This window comes from Canis lupus, chromosome 34, assembly GCF_003254725.2.
Source record: "Canis lupus dingo isolate Sandy chromosome 34, ASM325472v2, whole genome shotgun sequence".
NCBI lineage: Eukaryota > Metazoa > Chordata > Mammalia > Carnivora > Canidae > Canis > Canis lupus.
In genome coordinates, this window is record NC_064276.1 from 25,953,162 (window position 1) to 25,974,195 (window position 21,034).

At 40.5% G+C, this 21,034-nt stretch overlaps 1 protein-coding gene and 1 long non-coding RNA gene across 7 annotated transcripts in view; one reads left to right on the plus strand and one right to left on the minus strand.

The window, feature by feature from the left end:
- The window catches only part of SCHIP1 (schwannomin interacting protein 1), a 711,518-nt gene that overhangs the window by 557,870 nt on the left and 132,614 nt on the right, over positions 1-21,034 (plus strand). The window contains exon 1 of one of the 6 annotated variants that reach the window (XM_025425394.3): positions 7,192-7,320. The exons of the other annotated variants lie outside the window; for them this stretch is intronic. The gene's annotated coding sequence lies outside the window, so the exon portion shown is untranslated. Of the gene's footprint in view, positions 1-7,191; positions 7,321-21,034 lie in introns of those variants that run through there. 6 annotated transcript variants of the gene reach the window in all.
- On the minus strand, positions 2,450-14,598 carry LOC125754351 (uncharacterized). The gene is made up of 3 exons (XR_007408319.1): positions 14,500-14,598; positions 6,810-6,917; positions 2,450-3,091 (listed from the first exon to the last, which is right to left on the minus strand). It is a non-coding gene; the product is annotated as an uncharacterized LOC125754351 (long non-coding RNA).

Here is a 21,034-nt window from a genome sequence, read left to right on the forward strand (position 1 = left end):
GGCCTTCACCAGGTGTTAGCTCCCAAAAGCACATTTAGAATTGGTGATCTTCATGATGTCAGGCTACACCGGGATTGTCCTGCTGGTGCCTTATGGACAGACCATATGCCTGTGAATGAGGGATGAGCACTTCCTAGAATGGAATGGATCTTCTGACTATCATTCTAGAAGTTATCAATCCTGGACAGAAAATAAGAACTCTGGAAGTGGGCTTTACATTTATGTAAGAGATTCCTCCCCTCTCTGGGCAGGTAGTTAGTATTGTCCAAACTCCAGGAGGAAAAGGTTTTCTTGACATCTAGAAGCAGATGAAGATTGGGGCAGGTTACCATCCCACAGGGGACCCCAAAGACCAGTCTGGGATGTGTGATACTATTTCTCTTCTAGTTCACTTCCTATTCTACTATTGTCTTGTTATGTTTAATCCTGATACCAGCTGTCTTGTGAGATTAAGGGAGAATTTATCTCACACTGGTTGGGATGATGGAAGGGAGAGGAGGTCCCTCTCATCCTTGGTGAGATCAGCATGGGTCAGCTGCATTGGTCACCAGTAGAGGATAGCTGGGCTAAGCAGCATTTTCTGAAAGTCTTGTGGTAGTGATAGCAGGGCACAGAAAATAAGGAGGCCCTGACTGCCTTGGGTATGTTTGAAATGGCCTCTGAGAGCACCTGGAAACCTGAAGAAAAAGCTGAGGGACAGTGGGAAGGAAAATTTCCCTAGCAGTCAGGACAGGGGGTGTTGGAGCTACCAAGTTTAGTCATTAAAAATTAACTGGCTCCAGATAAACTCTTAGTCAAATTGAAATTTTACATATCAGTTATTTTTATAGAGGTAAGGAGCTATCCATTTATTCTAGTTTTTTTTTTTTTCTAAGAAAGTGACTTGATTTATGGTGAAATACAGAAAGGTTTTTCATTAAAGTGTAGAAAAGATAATATTGTTAACACATTTAACTAATATTATTTAAGTACTACCCAATTAAATTAAAAAATGTATAAAAAATTGGAAAGGATGAGCCAAATGATAACTATTTTTTTAAAGATTTTATTTGTTTATTCATGAGAGACACAGAGAGAAGCAGAGACATAGGCAGAGGGAGAAATGGGTTCCCCGCAGGGAGCCTGATGTGGGACTCGATCCCAGGACCTCGGGATCACAACCTGAGTCAAAGGCAGACGCTTAACTGCTGAGCCACCCAGGTGCCCCTGATAACTATTTATGAATGATATAATCACACAACTAAAAGAGAGCAACATGGAAAACTTTTGGAAACAAGTTAACACAGTAGGAAAACTAGTTGTTAAATGCAGTAACAAATAACCAGTAACTTCAAAGAACCACAAGTTAGAAAATGTATTGAAAAAAAATCCCATTTAAAACAATATTTGGGGGATCCCTGGGTGGCCCAGCGGTTTAGTGCCTGCCTTTGGCCCAGGGCATGATCCTGGAGACCCGGCATCGAATCCCACGTCGGGCTCCCGGTGCATGGAGCCTGCTTCTCCCTCTGCCTGTGTCTCTGCCTCTCTCTCTCTCTCTCTCTCTCTCTGTGTGACTATCATAAATAAATAAAAATTTTTTAAAAAATAAATAAATAAAACAATATTTGGAGGAATAAAATACCTTAGAATAAAAATAACAATAAACATGAAGAATGTATATGACTGAATCTTGAGAGAATAAAATGGCATTTGCTATGTGTAAATTAAAAATTGAGTATTATAAAGATGTTAACTTTTTAAAATTAAATTATTACCTGAATTCAATACCAGTAAAAATGTCAACAAGATTTTTCTGGTTATTGTTGAAATCACATGTGGGAAATAAAGATGTTCATTACAGAATTATTATAGTTGCAATAGCCTTGAAACAATCTGAATGTATGTCAAGACGAAATGGGTTAAATTATGGCCGATTCCCAAAGGATACCATTATGGTATCCTTCTATTTAAATACATAAGGGAGATATGCAGGCCTGGATATGGAATAATCTTTAAGATATATTATTAATGTAAAGATCAAGTTGCAGAAGCACACACACAAATGACATACCTATGTGTATGTGTACATATATATGTATATGTGTGTGTGTATATATATGTACATGTAGAGAGAGATACATACAGAGAGAGAAATTATGATTTCATTTGTGCACTCACAAATATATACACACACACTTCAAAGAGTACTCAGGAAACTTTGCCACTAGAGGTGTGGAATGGGGAATAGGGTAAAAAAGACTTACCTTTTTCCGTATATCCTTTTTTTTTTTTTTTTTGCCATTTGGTGTTTTTATTATGTATATGTCTTAACTTTTCAAGAAAAAAATAATTTTTAAGCAAAAAAAATGGACTAAGAACATAGACCTAAAACAGAGCACTTGTTTAATTTAACAGTACTTATTAACATGAATGCAATAAGAGGAGTATTTAGTATTTCTATCTACTGAGCTGGTCAACTTCTACTCGTAGCCTAGAGAAATTGTTCCCCATGTGCACAAGTAACCACATAGAAGGATAGAAAGGCATGGCATGGAGGCGGGAGAAACAGCTAAAACATTATCTTTCTCTATGGTACCTGCTATTTAGAGTGAGAATAAATGTTTATAATAACAAAAGTTGGAAATTAATATCCATCAGCAGGGCAGGGAGATGTTTAATAATTTTGGTACAGCTAAGTATTTTGCAGATGTTAAAAGGAATGCAATAAATGCATATATAACATGAAAGATGTTCAGGTTATAATGTTATTAGGTGAAAAATCAAATGATAAAACAATGTGTGTAGTAGTAGCAGTAATTTTTTGTATAAGCATAGAAAATGAATGGAAGGAAATATATCAAACCATAAATAATAGATGCCTAAGTAAGACAGTATTTTATTTACTTCCAAGCCAAACCTGCTTCTCCTCATCTCCTTTCGTGCTGCCTCCTGAGGGAGTAGCCGTTTCTGATCTGTGAATCAGCGTCGCTGATGTAACCTTGGTGCCAACCTGGCCTTTTGCAGCTCCTCATTGGGGTGCAGAGCTCACTTATAGCCACTAGCAACGTTATTCTCTGGTTTCCATTCTGTAGCTCCTCCTGTGTATTGGCTCCTGGGGAATTTTGCGTAAGAGAGAAATGACAGGATTAATGTGTTTCTGTGGTTCCACCATAACCTCTAACAGATACCCTCAGGTATTTTTAGAGAGGATTTCCTCTTCTCGCCTTTTATACTTTTAACATCAGCACCTACGTATTTTTTTAAATTTGTGAAACTATAAAATAAACAAAAGTATACAAAGAAATTTCCTAAGGAAAGCTTAGCCTTAAATTTAAACATAAAAATAACACCTATACAATGGTATTTACTGATGTCTGTCACTGTAATGTGCAAAGGATTTGTAACCACAAAAAGGATTAATGACCATTGTATTAAACCCAATGTTTAGTTTGGTTTTTAGTTTTTAGTTTTAGGTTGGTTTTTTCCTTATACTTGTTTTGGGTTTTCAAAAATGGGTGATATACTATTACATCATATGTATTTAATTAAAAAGAATATTAAATAAATTAGATCAATTTACATCTTTAACAGATAAATTTTAGCTTACACTATTACCATTTGATCAGGAAAAAGAACAATTACTTTCCTTTAAACATATTATTAAGTTAATTAAAATCTCTGTTTATGTATTCATTCATATGGATTCACTTGATTTTCCCTCCCTTTCCTCTCCTTCTCCCATGAGAGAAAAATCTCTGAAATAATTTTAGGAAAGAAAATATGATATTGGGGGCAGCCCGGGTGGCCCAGTGGTTTAGCACGACCTTCAGCCCAGGGCCTAATCCTGGAGACCTGGGATCGAGTCCCACATCAGGTTCCCTACATGGAGCCTGCTTCTCCCTCTGCCTGTGTCTCTGCCTCTCTCCCTCTCTCTCTCTCTCTCTCTGTCTCTCATGAATAAATAAATAAAACCTTTTAAAAATATATGATATTGGGTCAAAGGCTATAAAAATATTAATGCGTCCTGATGCAAGTTTTCAGTTTGCCTTTTATAGCTTCCCTTCCTTGAGTTTGCAATACCTTATAGGTATAAATGCATTAATTTAATACAACCTTCAACAGCTGTGAGCATTTTATATAATTTTTTAATTGTTTGTTAATTTATACCAAAATTTTCTCCCTTATTCATTGAATAAGCTCATCTTCTGAGATGTGTATTTGTTTGTTTACTGATAAACGTTGTCAGATTTAGAACCCTTGCTGCTGGAAGCCTTCTCACATAAGAAAAATTTGGTAAGATACGTTTTTTTCAATGTCACTATAACATAATGCTTTATCCTAGCCATGCCCACAAATCATAAAATATTAGGTAAAAATGGACATCATAAGATAACACTTTGATATACAGTTAATTCAAGGGCAAATGGTAATGTAGATGTGCACTGTGTGATGCTGTAGGCCCCATCTCCAGTTACAGTGAATCATTCAGCTATCTGAGAGCTTCTTCGGGGATAATGGCACCATCAAGAGAACCTCTTGACACAAGGCCTATAGCATCATTTAAAGGACTAAAGCAGGATGGATGAACTAAGAGCAATAAGAACAGTGACAATTGACATGATATTCTATGTAGAAAACCCAAAAGACTCCACAAAATTTGCTATAACTGACACAGGAATTCAGCAAAGTTGCAGGATATACAATCAATGCACAGAAGTCAGTTGCATTTCTATACACAAACAATGAAGCAGCAGAAAAAGAAATCAAGGAACTGATTCCACTTACAATTGCACCAAAAGCCATAAGATATCTAGGAATAAACCTAACCAATGAGGTAAAGGATCTGTACTCTGAAAACTATAGAATACTTGTGAAAGAAATTGAGGAAGACACAAAGAAATGGAAAAATAGTCCATGTTCATGAAATGGAAGAATAAATATTGTTAAAATGTCTATGCTATCTACAGAAGTCTGCACATTCAATGCATTCCCTATCAAAATGCCATCAGTATTTTTCACAGAGCTGGAACAAACAATCCTAAAGTTTGTGTGGAACCAGAAAAGATCCCGAAGAGCCAAGGAATGTTGAAAAAGAAAACCAAAGCTGGAGGCATCATAATTCCAGACTTCCAGCTGTATTGCAAAGCTGTAATTATTAAGACAATATAGTACTGCCCCGAAACAGACACATAGATCAATGGAACAGAATAGAGAACCCAGAAATGTACCCTTAACTCTATGGTCAACTAATCTTCAGCAAAGCAGGAAAGAATATTCAATGGAGAAAAGATAATCTCTCTTCAACAATGGTGTTGGGAAAATTGGACAGCTACATGCAGAAGAATGAAACTGGACCACTTTCTTACACCATACACAAAAATAAACTCAAAATGAATGAAAGACCTATCTGTAAGACAGGAATCCATCAAAATCCTAGAGGAGAACACAAGGAGATCCTTGACCTGGGCCACAACTTCTAGCGAGCCACATCTCCAAAGGCAAGGGAAACAAAAGCAAAAATGAACTATTGGGAAATTTTCAAGATAAAAAGCTTTTGCATAGCAAAGGAAACAGTCAACAGAACTTAAAGGCAATCTATAGGGGTACCTGGATGGCTCTGTCTGTTAAGCAACCACCTTTGGCTCAGATCCTGATCTCAGGGTCCTGGGATTGAGTCCCATGTCCTGGGATTGATCCCTGCTTGCCAGGGGCCTGCTTCTCTCTCTCCCTCTGCACCTCCTCCCTGCTTGTGCGCTCTGTCTCTGTCTCTCAAATAAATAAAATATTTTTTTAAAAAACCTATGCGGACATTATACAAAAACCCTGGATTCCAGCCAAGTGATATATTTTTTTAAATATTTTTAAAAGATTTTATTTATTTATTTGAGAGAGAGACAGAGTATGAGCTGGAGGAGGGGCAGAGGGAGAGGAAGAAGCAGACTCCTGGCTGAGCAGAGAGCCCTATGCAGGGCTGGATCCCAGGACTCTGAGATCAAGACCTAAGCCTAAGGCAGATATTTAACCAACTAAGCCACCCAAGAGCTCCCATCCAATTGATATAATTGAACAAGTATTTCCCAGTCTACTGTATGGTTCCATGCTAGCTGTTAAGCAGAGTATGGAAGACTATGGTCTTTGTCCTTAAAGAATCAAAATCTCTGTAAGAAGCTAAGATGTGAGAATAGTCTGATACTATATAATCAGGTGCCAAATTGAATTTTTTAAAAGATCTCAAATATATGGTATAGATACTAAGTATTAGGCATACTGGCCAGGCTATAAAGAAACAATATCCAGTTGGCAGTGAAGAAAAAAGTGTATTACCACCCAAGTGATAAGTAAATTAAGCTCCACTTTTTTCTTAGAATCTAATTGCTCTTTTTTTTTAAGAGAATTTATTTATTCATCACACACACACACACAGAAGCAGAGACACAGGCAGAGGGAGAAGCAGGCTCCAGGCAGGGAGCCCGACTTGGGACTCCATGCTGGGTCTCCAGGATCACGCCCTGGGCTGAAGGCGGCGCTAAACCTCTGAGCTACCCAGGCTTCCCTATAATTGCTCTTAATCCACCCCAAACCACCATGACAGACTTGCATTTGAATATCATCAGGAGAAAATGTTTGCTTTTGCTAAAATATCTTCTCATCTCTGACAGCTGTGAGCTTCAGCTGCAGGAGCCCAGGCCTCAGGAGTGGACATGGCCTTGGTTGAGAACTGTGTGTGTTTATATGTTTAGGAAAGGCCTCCACCAGCTGAAATAACAAAATCATCTCCACTTGACTCATTGTCAGGGCGCACTACTAATACGTCTTAATCAAAATCTTACGCCACAAGCTCCTGAGTCTTCTTTGTTTTGTCTCCAAGTCAGGAGGAAAGGGATCTCCGGCTCTCCCCTTTGTGATAAGCAGGAACTTTGGCTTCCAGGAAGCCAAATCTGAAATAGAAGCAGAAGCCCTTTCATCTAATTGAGAAAGTCTTCCCACTCACTGTAAATCTTTTCTGTAGGGAGACAAACCCCATAGAAAGGATTTTTTGGCCTTTGAAAATGGCCTGCCAAACACCATTCTTGTGCCTTATCCAGGTGTTATTAAGCTGCCTACTAGGTGCAGATGCCGTAAAACAGACAGCCTCCAGATTTCTCTGGGAGGCTTAAGCCTCTGCAATCAAGAGAAGGAGCTGCTTTGCCCAAACAGGCCCCAAAGCAGAGGAGTGAACCTGTTTTCCTTATATGGTGAAAAGTGCCCTGTCCCTTTAAGGCCAAGAGACTTGGTTGCAGACAGTCCCTGGGAAGTTTGCCGGCAGCCCCATCCTTGGGTCTGATCCTTGCAGCTGTGCAGGTGAGTTCCCAAACCTTCCTTCCCCAATTTGCCCTCTACAAAATCTCTTGTGACACGGCAGTTTGGGAAAGCTGTTATAAGAGGCCTAGAGAATTTCACAGTCAGCAGGGATGGTGTTTGGAGAAGTTTAAGTTGAAGGAAAAAACAAGGTTACTAGGGTAATGTGCAGTAATGCAGCCAGTGAGGATGCTTCTAAGTTCCAGTGGGGACGAGGCATCAAGGTTACTGAGGGCCCTGGGGCATTCCAGAACCGGGCAGGGGAAACAAATTCGGCAGAGGAAGAGGGAGAGATTCTAGGTAAAAGCCTGCAGGGTTAAGTTTAGGATCCTGAGCAGGAGAACCTGGTCAACGTGGTCAACTGCAAGTTTAAACCAAATAGCTGGGAGAAAAATCATGTTTCTGCAAGTGCTAAAGGCTTTGCAGGAGCTGGAGCTACCGGGCTGACTGCAGATGAGAAAGTATACCCGAATGTTTGCAACATCTACTGGCATGGAAGGCTGCAGCCTTAACCCCTTGTTCAGCTGGCTGTTGAGCAGGTAGGGGTTGACTGCACAGAGCGGAGTGAGGATGGGGCTGTGGGTGCGTGTATGGAGCGCTGCAGTAGAAGACTAAATAAATGAATAAGATGATGATTGTGGAAAAGCATCTCTGGTATCCCCACAGTACCACCTGCAGAGAAGAGAGGTTTTCTAAGCTTGCAAATTCTGTGTCATTCGCCAGCAAAGGGCTGGAAGAAGTCTCATTTAAGCTGATTACTGCTCTGTCATTTACTAATTCAGCTCCCTATTTCTCTCCCCGCCCCACCCCGGCCTAGAGCCGCCTAAGATATTAATTTGAAATTAACCATTAGAACTTTTTAACGGGGAAGGATGTGCTAGAAGTGTATCTGTGAAAGGCTGAAATGTATACAGTTGGAGCTAGGATTTTATTGACAGGATAAAAAAAGAGGTGGGCATGACATATGAGGAGAAACGCTTGATGGTCATTTTACAACGTATCCTAAAGCCTTTAACTGAGCCCATCGGTCTGCTATAGCCAAAAAAAGAAGTCCACCCAGGAATTTACAAAGGGAGATGCCAAATTATAGGGCTTGGGGTTGTCTTCCCTCCTGGTTGGGTATGGGGCCATTCATCACTCAGAGGCCAGTGATTTCTTTACAGTTGTTGTGGGGGGCAGTGAGCACAGAGGCTGGATTAACATTCCTTAAATACTCCATGCCTTTAAAAAATATTCATTCATCTGAGTATTCACTGACAAATTCTTTTTATTATTAACTAACAAGTGCTCAATCCCTTGTTTTCTGAAGGCAGATTGTTCGTGGAAAAAGATTGCTTTATCAACAGGGATTCTCTAGTGCAAGAGTTCCTCTTTTCTCACTTCCGATGGATGGGCAAAATGGTGATTATTGCTTGCTGAATAGAAAGATCTATTGATTCTAAAAAATCACAGGACTCCACGCAGGCCTTACTCCTTTGGAAATCCTGAGCAAGAAGTTAACTTACGCATTGACAATTTGGAAGAGAGCAGGGTGCGTGGGTCTAACTTCGCTTCATTTTGTATCAAGCTAAATCCAGAAAGCAGTGTCAAATATACTGCTTTCAAATATGAATGCTGCCAAGAAAAACAAAATCCCATCCCCAAAGCTGGAAAATCTCTAAAAGTAACATACTGTGATCTTTCATAAGCTAAATCAAGGCATGTAAAAGGAAAAAAGATGTGGCTTCCTGAACATTTCACACAGTGACCCTCAAGTCTCCTATTGCTTATACACCGTCCGGCAAGCTCTCCATTTTTTCCATGCATCAGTGTCTTCACCATTAAAATTGTGCCTTCTTGGGAGGGATTTTCAATGGAATGGAGAAATCAGACCTGGGATGGAACAGACTGGGTTAAGTTTGCAGTTTCTTCTTTATTCCATAGCCTTAGGCGAATTCCACTGCCAATCTGAGCCTTGGTTTCCTTATTTGTAAAAGAAGTAAATAATTAACAATATCCAAAGAATTTGAGGAACCCAAACCCAGAAGAGCCTCCATAAATGTGATCTTTCTTTCTTTCTTTCTTTCTTTCTTTCTTTCTTTCTTTCTTTCTTTCTTTCTTCCTTCCTTTCTTCCTTTCTTTCTTTCTTTCTTTCTTTTTTTTTTTTTTCTATGACTTAGGGAAACTATATTGTTCCTTGGGGGAGGAAATGTGTTTTGAGAAGGGAAACCAGCTCCACAGCACAACTTTAGCACCATAGTTAGTTCACTCCCTCTTCTCACCCTCCTTCAAAAAAGGATGCCCTCTTCCTGGGAAACCCACTCCTAGTTATTAACCAGGTTCATTGGAGGGTCTTCCTAAAGCAAACCCACTTCCACGTATTTTGTATTCAGAGACATGAAAACAGTTGGTTGTTTTCCTTTGGTATAAAAGTATTCCATATGTTTGTAGAACAATAACCAGCCATCTTAGAATCTCAGCGAAGGTGATCTATCCAAAAGTAAGTTTCAAAGCATTTTTGAGGGAAATTTTTTTTGTTATTATGAGGCACCCTTTTCCAGTGTTTCACTAACAACCAATTGCTATTTTTTGGTAAAATCTCCTAACACCTTCACCCAGCTGTCATTAAGAACATGGTTAGTGTTAATTTTAGAGTTTTCATTGTTCACTTCAAGCCAAGAACAGGTTTGCCTTACTTGTAAGAGGGCTGTGTATAACACACTTTTAAAATGAAAACATTCTCTCCACTAGTCCGGAAAGGTGGTGATACGTTTCAGCAGCAGAAACATTCCATTGAAAGTACAACACAGCACATGTATCAGCTGGGAATTGAGAACTGTCATTTTAACTAAATTAAGGAAAGGTCACCCCTCTGGCTGATCATCTTGTTGTAGATTAGCCACCACCTCTGTCAGGACACTGGTGTTTAGATCCACAGCTGGCCACTTAAGGTAACTGTGGGACCCTGAGCTCGTTCCTTCCGTCATACATTCTGCATTATGGAAATAACAGTGATATGTATGCATGTGATTGTGGGAAAGGCAGGAAAGGTGGCAGTGGAGGGCTCAATAATTATGTTGGAAAAAAAAATAATTATGTTGGATCCAAATGTCTGATAGTCTATAACAAGATCCTTATACTTTAATAAGATACTGGCCTTAGATCTCATCTACACCCTTTAGAACATTCTGCAAGTGAGTATGTGTCTAAGGATGTGTAAATTAAATTTTTAATGAAAATTTAAGTCTCTAATTAGGTGGAACCAAAGAAAAATAGGTGGTAAGGCAATCAGAAATCTTGCTGCAGGGGTTAACTGTGAAAACAGGTTTAAAATCTGGTGGGTCACATGGGACTTCAGATTAATTATGTTCTTTAAAAATATTTTTAATTTTTGACTGCATGGGAAGTACTTCTGTGTCTGGCAAAAAGAGGTGGCTTGGGGAAAAGCAAGTGGTCAAGATTGAACAGGTGGAGTAGAGAAATCCTGGTGGAGTTGCATCTCTTGACACACCTCCTCTCACCCCATCTCCCATTCACCCTGAGCTGTCAGATGCAATTTGTTCATGAAATTGCCAAGCTGGGGAAGCTTGAGGAAGTGTCTAGCTAGACCAGCTTCTTGCCCTCAGTCGAAGCTGCATCTGAAATAACCAGACACAATGGCCACCTATCTCTGCTCAAGAAAAGAGTGCTTCAAGTTCAGTCTATTTTCTACCTGCACTAGGGCTGCATTTGGGGAGTTATCCCTTTACCTAACATTGTAATACAACGTTGTAAGCCCATTTTCTCTTAGCGTGCCTCTGTTCTGTCCTGTGTATTATGGCAAGTTCCTATCCTGCCTGTAGGACATTGCCACTGGGTTTGGGAGTGCGACTAGGACCACAGCTTCTTTGAGGGGCAACACTCCTTGTTCCCTAAGTAACCACCAGGTGAGCAGACATTCTTCCCCCACTGACTTCATCACTTCTATTTTCCTTCCCTGTCCTTGTCTCTATTGTAGTAGTTCCTAGAGACTGTGCGCATCAGAATTACCTGGATGGTTTGTTAGCATCCAGAGTGCTAGGACCCATCCCTAGAGCTTCTGATTTGTCAGTCCAGGCTGGGGCCTATATATCTGCAATTTGTAACAAGTCCACATGTGGTCTGGGAACCACTTTGGGAACACTCCGCTAGCCCAATACCAAATCTCACTCTAGTGCTTCTAACGATCTGCAGCCCTCCCACCTTCCAAAACTATACCTGCTCCATTCTTGGGAGTGAAACAGAGCCTCCTAACCACAGTTAAATATTACTATTTATTGAATTCTAACTGTAACAAGCCCTGTGCTAAACACCCTACATCTGTTAGTTGTAATTTCCTCAACAACCCTACAAGTTTGGTCTCATGAAACAAACAGAAAGAGGGTAAAAAGCCAAGGTTTCATAAGTGACAAAGAACAGGTATTGTATTTAAACTCAGATTTATCTGGAAAGATCAGCTCTTTCTGCTATTTCAAGGCTGGCAATAGATGTTTAACCTGTATGTCAAGTCTGATTCACTGGTAGCAGCTGCCTAGAGCACTGAGTTGCAGAGTCCCACGTGGAATGGGTGGTCAGCAGCAGGGAGTTCTGGAATTGGTGAGCTGTACACGCCGGGGGTGCAGGAGTAGAGGGGGCAACATGGGTGTTGTGTATTTGCCATCCCTACACTATACTTCATCCATGGATCATTTTTGTTAGCTATAAGACTTAGATGAGGATGAGTATTTAACTTTGTTCCATAGGGAACAATATAATGTATTTCCTTTTCCCTCCCCTCCTCTGAAGGTGAATCTAAGTTTTTGAACCTAGATTTGAGAAGGTATAATAACCTGTAAAGTAAATGAAATGCAACTGGTATATAGATAGTGGTCATCACATGGGCATTTAGCCTTAAAGTGCTGAGGGAAAGGGAATTATGTTAATTATATCTTTTATGTTATGTGTCTTTTTGTGTGACCTATACAATGGATTGCCTTATACCAAATAATCCACTGTAACTTAATAAGGAGGTAATGACATTTCTAGTTTTGTTCCTCCCTCCATCATTCATATTCAATGTGGAATTTGTTATTTTTAGTATCTCAGTGCTTTATCTGAAAAATGAGTTTGATAATGCCTTTCTGCTTCTTACTAACATTTATTATGTATGTGATTAAGTGACATATAACTTCATGGCATCTATTTTATTCAGTCAATAGATATTTATAAAAATTTATTCCTGGGTACTGGGATATAGCAGCAAACAAAACAGACTACTTTTACAGAACTTAATTCTAGAGGGAAGGAGAGACAATAAACAAGAATAAAATAAAGAAGAAAATTGTATATAGTGGTCTGTGCATAGTGCATAGTGAGTGTGTGTGTGTGTGTGTGTGTGTGTGTATTGCTATCTTAGGGTAGTCAGGGAAGGCCTTTCAGAGGAGGTAACATTGAAGCTAAGACTTGAATGTGGAAAATGGATAGACTGGGACTGGAGCAGTCCAGGCAGAGAGAACAGTGTGTGCAAAGATCCTGAGGTTGAAGGTAAGCAGGGGCCAGATCAAGTAGGCTAATAGAGGTTTTCAGCTTCAGATGGGACCACACCCATTCCCTAACTGGAGGGTGTTTGAAGAGTTGTGAGTGGTGATTTGGATACAAAATGTTGGAGTTGAGGACAGAGTACTACTGACTTTCAATGGGCAGGGATCAGGGATGCTAACAGCTTGCCCTGCTTAGGACAGACTCCCACGGGACTTGTCCTACTCATGCTGTGCTGCAGATATTGTCCCTGTGGAGAAATCTCAAGAGCCTCTAAGGCCCAGATAAGAAGTTTGAATTGTATCCTAACTACACTGGGAGGCTATTGGAGAATTGTAAGCTTTAAAAAAATGATCTTTAAAAGACTACTTTGGCTACATAGTGAAGAGTGAATCCGATAGGGACAAAGGTGAAAGCAGGGATGGTCAGTAAGCAGCTCTTTGTGTAGTCCAGAGTAGAGGTGATGGTGGCCTGGGCAGGGGTGGAATGGTAGGGTTTGGGGAAGTATTTTCACCTTCAAGAAGACTGCTAGATAAATGGAAAATGCTGCTTTCTATGACACATCTATGTTACCCTTTTTTTTGAGAGACAGAGAGAGAGATTTTTCAGTTTCAGAATCAGCTGGCTTCTCTATATTCATTTAAGAGAATCTTTGTGGCACCAAATGACAGAAGACCTTGCTCTTTCAAATGCAAGTCCTTATCCTCTTGCTCTTTAACCTTGCAGATCCGTGCACATTTCAAGTTGTTCATAACTCAGGAAGGTAATCTATTTGATTTGAGCTTCTAAAAAGAGAGAAAATGACATGTGCTTCTTGAATAACAATATATGATTTCTTTCTCTGAATGGTCAATAGGAATTAGCCTACCTATATCATTTTACAAAACCAGTGCCTAATCGCATGGGTAACAGGGACCAAGTCTACATTTATTCTGCTGAAAGAGAAGCATTAAGAGAACATCAGAATCTCTTGAAGAGATTGCAGGCATTGCAGTACTAATTTTCCTCGAGCAGTAAAGCCTCGCAAATAGTTTTCAGGTGCATCAGCTCCTCCCCCACAAAGGCAATTCAGCTTCCAAAATTTTAGAAAATCCCTCACCCCTGTCTTCTCTCTCCCTCACCCCTGTCTTCTGTCTTCACCCCTGTCTTCTCTCTCCTCATTGCCATCTCTTCTCACTACACCCCCACTGCATGTGGCCCCCAGAATGGCTCAGGGTTCATCTCCAGAGGAACCCCCCACCTTACATCCTTGGGGACTGAGAAGCATCCTGGCTCCCAGGCTGACCTGAAGGGACCTGGAGAAGAGAGAGGAGGCAGCTGGCTTGAGGCCAGAGCCACACTAGTGAATGGTTTCATGGAGTGTGGAAGTCAGGAGGTCTTCCCACCAGAATCCTGTGTTCTGAGAACAGAGGAGGGCAGCTACCAAAGGAACACAGGGGTCTGGATGTGGGACAAGTGGAACAATACACCACAGCCTCCAACTAGAGCTGATGAAGCCAAGTACTCACCAAACACATCCTGCCTTCCAATTTCTAGGTGAAACTGAAGAAGAGAAATAGAAACCATAGGAACCCCCACCCCGCCCACCCAAATTAAATCTTTAAAACCATCACCCAGTCACCATAAGCCAAGCTCCCAGGAGATAAAATATCAAGTGATCTCACTTACCTGTACAAGCTAGGGAAGAGGAAGTTCTGCCTCCATCTCTGGGCCCACATGTGGTCCTGCAGGAGGTGGGCCACTTCACTGCCTACAACGAAAAGGGAAACCAGACTCATGTATTAGGAAATAAAGAGCAGGGGCAGCCCGTGTGGCTGGGCAGTTAGCGCTGCCTTCAGCCCAGGGCCTGATCCTGGGGATCGAGTCCCACATTGGGCTCCCTGCATGGAACCTGCTTCTCCCTCTGCCTGTGTCTCTGCCTCTCTCTCTCTCCCTCCCCTCTCTCATGAATAAATACATTTTAAAAATCTTTTTTTAAAAAAAGGAAATAAAGAGCAAATGGTTTGCATTAATAAGTCCTGTCCCAGCTACCAACTAGCCATGCAACTTTGGACAAGGTCACCTTCTTGAACTTGAGAAATAGGGTTGATCAAAGTTCTTTCGGGTTGTGATGTGCTCTGAGCCTATACTTCATAAGTCAGCTCAAGATTTTCCCTGCTTCCCTGAGTCCTCTTGCAAACCAAACCATCCACCTCCCCAAGTCCTGTTTCTCTCTCTCATTCTGAATTAATAGCTTTCTCCATGCTGTTCCCATTGGCTCCTGAAACGCCCCCATAACGCACCTAGAACACAATTACTTTTCTTTCTTTCTTTGCATATCTCCGTCCCTCTAAGAGATCTTAAATTCCTCTGGAGAGAGTCACCAGTGCCATAATTGTGTTTCTCTTTAGAATCTCCAGTGCTTGGCACTATACCTAACACTTATTGGATGTTCAATAAATGTTTGTTGTTGAACAAATGGAAAGAAAAGATATAAAAATGGAGAAGACTGAGCCCAAGCCAATTCAAAGCTGAAGAGCCAGCTTTTGCTAAAAGCTACATGTTCTGCCCATAACATCCTGGACTTCTCAGAATTAAAAAAGAGAAAGAGAAAGAAAGGGAGAGAGAGAAGAAAGAGGGAATTTTAGATATTATAGCAAAAATTTCAGATATCATAGCTTCTAATACACTATGTCTCTCCTGAGCTATACCGGTTTCACCGGATTTAAGAAATACTAGAGTTTTACCTAGCCTTATATTTATAAAGAGCTTATATAAAACTTCTGAGGAGGTAGGTAAATGGGGTTAATTGTATGGTGGTGGATGGTAACTAGACTTGGCGATGATCACTAGGCAGTGTATACAGATGTCTAATTATAATGTTGCATACCTGAAACTTATATAATGTTATAAAAAATTCTACCCGAATTTTAAAAAATGATGAGTAGAAATTTCCAGATTTCTCTCTATAAAACTTCATGCCACTTTAAGCTGTTCCCAGAAAAAAAAAACAGAAAGTTTAAAACTGCCTGCATCTTATCTTATAAAGACAAGTTTTGATCCTTTCACTTATTTAATATTTGTAAACTCCATGGCCCCATAATTGCTAAAGAACCTAGGGAGGGCCATGTGGGATGAAACCTCTGGCTTGCCTAGCCAAATCCCTAACACAGTTAAGCCTTGCAGGGGTGGTGCTGAGAAGGGAGAGAGTGAGGACTCACAGCAGAGGTGGCCTGAAATAGGACAAATCCAAGCCTGGTCTAGTTCCAGGAATTTGAATCTGGAGGGATTGAGATAGAGCACATTGTCAGAACTTTTGGACAGTGGCCAAATGTTCCATGAGTTCGGGCTAACCAGGGAGGACCAGGCACAAGTGATTCTGGCCTCAAGAAAGGGGCCAAGGGGCACCTGGGTGGTGCAGTCAGTTAAACAACTGATTCTTGGTTTCTGCTCAGGTCATGATCTCAGGGTCATGAGATTGAGCCCTATGTCAGACTCTGTGTTCAGTGTGGAGCCTGCTTATGAGTCTCTCTGCCCCCCACCAAATAAATAAATAAATAAATAAATAAATAAATAAATAAATCTTAAAAAAAAAAAAAGAAAAGAAAAGAAAGGGGACAAAAGGAAAAGGAAACATGTAATAAACATCTCCACTTCATCATGGTAATGTGCCACGTATGGTTCATCATCCATTCTTCTAAGCCCCGTTTCCAACCTCAAGTTGGAACAAGTGTCATGAACTCAATTATTTTTAATTGTCTTGTCCGTGTAAAGAAGCAAGTCTCTTTGGCCCTTATTAGTGCTGTCCTGGGGGTGGGAGAGAGGACCACCACGACTATGCAACTGTAGACTTAATGACAATAATAAACCTCAATCAAACTAAAAAGAGCAGAGTTTTGGTAAGTTCCATGGGATCTCATCTAAGGGACCACACCATGAAAAGACCTTGGGAAGCTGAGGAGACCCCCATCATATCAGGAGCATGCACTGGCTCATGACTCTGTGGGCTGCTCTCTAGGGCATGTGATTGCCCAAAGTGGCTAGTATCAGTTGAAGACCCCACAGGCCACTTGGCCAACGAGATGGACGAAAGGCAGCAGTACCACAGAGTAACTTAGTCAAACTCTCAATACCTTACAGTTAAACCATAAGAAAAGGCAAGGGATTAAGGTAAATTCTAAGATAGTGTCATGAAGTGGGAGAGAGACCGGCAGAGAGAAAAACGATCAAGGTAGGATACTCAGAGGGATTCAAGGGTGCCAAAATGATGTGACTTCAAATGGAGAGATGGGGAATGCTGCTGTTCATTTTATCATTATTCTTTAGACTGTGCGTATATGTGTTTATGTCCTGCTTTGTATGTATATTTTAAAATAAAGAGACAATTATCATATGGTTTCACTCATATGTGGACTATAAGACAGTGAACTATGAGAGGGGAAGGGAGGAAACCGAGTGGGGAAAAATTAGAGAGGAAGACAAACAGTGAGAGACTCCTGACTGGGAAACAAACAGGGTCGCAGAAGGGGAGGAGGGTGGGGGGATAGGGTGACTGGGTGGTGGGCATTAAGGAGGGCATGTGATGGAATGAGCATTGAGTGTTAGACTATATGTTGGCAAATTGAATTTAAATAAAATATTTTTTAAATGGTAAAAAAAAAAAAGAGAGAGAGAGAGAGAGAGAGAGAGAGAAAGTTAACTACTTCCAAAATATAAACACTCGGTGTCTGAAAGAAATTGATTGGGAACTAAAAACAGTTGCTGAAATAAAGCCAGTAAGACCTTAAGTGAAATTTTAAAACAGAAACCATAGAACCAGTACAGATGTCAATCTCTGCCCCACCACTGCCCCTACCTCCTCTCTCCCCTCTCTCTTCTCTCCTCTCTGCTTTTGCTGGCAACACTTTCACTGACTGGAGAAGAACCATGGGAGTAAGGAGCATTAGAACATACCTACGAATTACATTCAAGGGAAAGTACATTCCCTGGGCCCCCCATCCTGCTGGCCAGAGCGGGAGTGATTGAGCACACTTTCTTTTCCAAAGTCGAAAGGTTAAAAATAATATGAACTCTCTGGAAGCTGTTGTTCTAACACAAGGTAGCCATTGAACAGAAGCCTGTTTAACTAACATCAGGACGCAAGGAGTGGGGCTGTTGGGCCGAGTGGTGCCGCGTGCCCCTTGCCCTCTCTCCCTCTGCCTGCCTTTCCCTGTGCTGCTCTCCATCCTAGGGCTCTCCATGATGCTCCACACACCAGCTCGGTAGCTCCTATTTTGCTCCATTCTTTACATGCCTCGAACAGCTCATTTTTTCTTGAGCCCTGGCTTAGCCAAGTCCCCCATATTTGGTTCCTTTGATCTTTCTGTTAAAATCAAGCTCTTCCTCTTAATTATTTTCTGTTCCACTTCTTTGAACCCCTTCCAGTTGCCTCCATGTCTCAAGAAGCCAGGTGTTTATTAAGAATCTGGATGAGGTTCAGGCAGAAACAGGTAAGATGCAGCTGCTCGCCCTCAGGTCACTTGTTGCCTCCTCTCTAAGCAGCAAAGATGCCTTTCCAAAGGCACGTGACACTCCAGAGCAGTGAACACTGCCCTGCACGTGGCAGGTGCTCAGTAAGTAATTACAGAATGGAGAAATGAATTGGGATCTCTTTTAAATGGGCTAGGCTATATTCAAACTTAGTTCACTTGCTTCCCCCATCCCACTCTCAGGCCAGGTCTCTTTCTGCTTTCAGGTTTTTCTTTCTCTTCTGGTTATTTCATAGCTTATTTCTTTGATGCTTTACACATTTTAAAATTAAATTTCTTTGTGTTTCCTGCTCATATATTTAACTTCATTAGTTTAATTCATGTCGTAAGATTTTGCTAGTAACCTCGTTTACCAAATTAGTGTTATTTACAAGCTATTCTATTTTACCCCGTCTTTAAATAACTGATAATCATTTTCATATTGTCTTATATTTCATTTCTGTTGATTAGAGTAGACTTTGCTTCTATATTTGTCAATTTTCAGTGTTTTTCTAATTAGGCACAGTACAAGATTCAGCATATCCTGTGATCCCAACACAGGTTTGGGTTGAGAAAAAAGACCATTGTCTTCAAATGATATGATGTATGAGAGATTTCCTTCAAAATAGCCTAGTGGGAGTGGGGGAGTAGGAGAGTTAGAGGGGAAATAAGGTTGCCATGGGTTGATAGTTGCCAGACCTGGGTGATAGGTACGTGGGGGTTCTTTTTTCTATTCAATTATGTTAATGTTTGAAGTATTTCCATAATAAAAATTTATTTTTAAAAAGTCAAAAGAATATAGATATAGAATGAATCATATGAATTATCTTAGGCCCCCAGATGTCCCTTGTCATTGTCATTTATTGGTCAGCCACCTCTCTACATTCCTTGCAAAGTTTAACGCTTGCTTTTCCTCTTCCTTTCTTTCCAAACTCTCCTTCTCACCCGGGAGATTTCATGGAGCTGGTGTAGTGTCCAGTGCCTCACATCTGCAATGCTAATCATCACACCTCTACTCTTTTTCAGCAGCTCACCATCCCTGGTCATATTTTAAATCATTTCTAAAATGATGCAGATCTCTGTGTGCTGTCTAGCACTCTAGCTAAGGCTCTCAGGCTGTGTTTTGATACGGAATTCACTTTTTCTCAATGATAGTCAAAACATAAAGCACGTATATAATGCAGCCATTTCTGGCTTACAATCCTTCAGGTCCCTACCAATTTCAAGTTCAAATCCAAGCACAATATTTTCCACATCCAGTTCCTGCCTTCCTAGCATTTCTAGCCTCTTTCTCTACTATTCTCCTATACATATTCACACTGTCTTTTCTAGTTATACCAAATTTATTTGTGGGTAACAGACCATGCTTTGTTATACCTCCAAACTTTTGACCATACTATTCCTTGAGATTGGAATGCCCTTTCATCAGTTGGCCTCTAGGGAATTTCTGCAACTTATGTTTGCACCTCAAAACTCAATCAAGCTTCACTCCTTCTCGAAGGCTTTCCTGAGCTGTCCTCATTGAGCTAAATGCTCCCTCCAACATCTTTTCTCATAGCACTCTTTGACTATGCCCACCCAAATACTTTGATACCCAACTGAAATCATGTATATTGTTTCCTTTCTTAACTGTAAGCTCTTTGACCTCTTTCAACTCTATCTCTCCAGAGTCCAACCCAATCCCTGGCACACAGTAGTTATTTGAATGAATGAGTAATTGAAAGAACGGAGGAATGGATAAGTGGATGCTATTAACTCCTTAAGGTAGCACTCCTTACTCAACAGCCTTCTCTAGGGGTCTGGGCCAATGCTCTTGGTCCTGGGCAGCTCCTCCAGTCTTTGCCTCCTAACTGCCCTTCTCAACCCACCTGAGCCATCTGGTTCTAGCTGTACTCAATTGTTCCTGTTTCCGCTGAATCCTTCCTATTTGGTGGCTTCCTCCAGGTGACTGTTTCCCAGTGTGTGGTACATAATATTTTTAGGTACAAAAATAAAATATTTTCAGGTACATAAAATTTCACCTAAAATTTATTTAAAATTATCAGACAAGTGTCTTTCGATAGTCTTATATTTATATTCGTGTATATTTGAGGAGGGGAAAATGAGCACATAAAACCTGTGATATCACAGAGAATAGGATAACACAAATGTAGGTAGTGCCATGGTAATGAACTGTACCTGGACCTCATAGACCAGAGGCAAGGTGTTCAGACATAATCATCAATGTTCCAAGCCCTCAGTAACCAAACCCTCAACCATGCCCATTAGAAGTATGGACAGTCAGGAATAACACCAATAGAGAGGGCTCCTTAAACACTGAATTCCATAGGCACCTCTTTTTTAGTCAGTGATATGTCAAAATGTCATTTCCTGAAGTTGCAGAGTATATTTATGTACTCTTAAATATGTTATATTTTACAGATAAAATAAATATCTATTGAGCTGTCCAACCATATCCTCATGCAAGTTCAGATTTTTGTGTGGGCTAATACAGAAACTGACAGATTTGTCTCATTGATGTGGATCCTCATCTTTGTTGAAACCATCAACTAGAATATCTAGCTATTTTGATCAAAAAGTGCCATTCCTCTCAATAAGAAACTTATTTTTATTATTTACTTATTTTTAAAGATTTTATTTATTTTTTCATGAGAGACACACAGAGAGAGAGAGAGAGAGAGAGGCAGAGACACAGAGGGAGAAGCAAGCTCCATGCA